The following is a 1,511-nucleotide window of genomic DNA, read 5'->3' as shown; positions in this document are numbered from 1 at the left end:
TAAATCAATGATATAACAGAAAGTTTCTGTTGTTGTGGTTGTTTAAAGCATAGCTCAGTTTTGGTCAATTTGATTTATGAGCGAAAGCGTTCCAGCTTTGACCGACCCGTCTTTTTTCGGATTACTTTATTGCGTCTCCCTAGTTTTATAAGACGGTAAGGTTCAATTAGAAAGCGATTTAGCTGCTATTTACAGCTGACATAGTAACCGTATAAAGGCTCCCTCCAGTCCACTCAGCTGGGCAAAAATGAGTAGTACTTGTATTTCAAAGGGCCGGCCTTGTCACGCTATGTGTCACGCTGAGTCACCCTGAGAACTACGTTAAGGGTACACGTGTCTGTGGAGTGCTCAGTCACTTGCACGTTAATTTCTCGAGCAAGCTGTTCCGTTGAACGTATCAGCTGGGACCCTCGTCGGCGGAACCGACGGAGTGCTCCTATTTATATTGTAGAAGACCCATTTTAACCATTTGAAAACACACAGGACTTAAATTCTGTTTGTTGTTACCTCACGAGGTATCAGCATTTTGATTACACAGCAACGACGTGGCTTCGGTTTCTGTTTGAAACTTTGTTACTCTCAAGTTCTCACAGGTCTCAGTCTTCTTGTTTCGAGTTGAATTCACTGACGTTATGGGTCTTTTGTATTCACGTTGACTAACGTCGACTTCATGTCATCAGTCATCAGCCACTCATCATTAGTCACTTTCAAGTTCCATTGTTTTGCGTATTTACAGAATTGTCCTCATTCCACCTAATTTTTTTTCTTCTTTCTCTTAATTTTAAATTTAATTTCAGAAATACGATTTCAGATTACTAGACAAGTAAACAAACTCAACTCTTGTAAAATTTTACTTTTATTAAATAAAACTATGCACAAACGAAATTCAAAGATTCAATTCTGCTTAACATCATCTACAAAGACGATATTGTTATGATAATCATATTACTACTACTACTACATTACTACTACTACTACTACTACTACTACTACTACTACTACTACTACTACTACTGTTGCTGCTGCTGCTGCTGCTGCTGCTGCTTGTAATGTTAAAGCTTTGGTTAACACCGAAAAGATGTCACGCACGCAATCACACGGCGTATTTAATGTCTGGACTGATATTCTGCACGCAAACACACCAAACAAAGAATAAAGAAACGGTACAAAGTGGTTCTTTAGATATTTCGTCTCACAGCACTTTCAAGTGCTTCACTTTCTGTTTACAAGCTGCCATTATTTGTCTCATAGAATTCAAATTGTCGCTTGCGATTAACAATTACGATTTTATAAATGGACTGTATCGTAGCGTTGGTGGTAAGGCAGTTTTTTTCTTTATTGCGATCCAGGTCCGATTCCCGGTTATAGTTTTTTCCCTTACGCTGCGAATGTCCTTAAGAAAGGCATAGACATAAAAGCTTCCGTATTTCAAAGTAACAAAGGTTTAAGATATCGATCTTATCACATGTATGTCTGTGGCCGAATGGTTAAAAAGCTTGTTTTGTCACCAC

This window comes from Octopus bimaculoides, chromosome 4, assembly GCF_001194135.2.
Source record: "Octopus bimaculoides isolate UCB-OBI-ISO-001 chromosome 4, ASM119413v2, whole genome shotgun sequence".
In the NCBI taxonomy this organism is placed as follows: Eukaryota; Metazoa; Mollusca; class Cephalopoda; order Octopoda; family Octopodidae; genus Octopus; species Octopus bimaculoides.
This window is presented reverse-complemented; position numbering follows the sequence as displayed.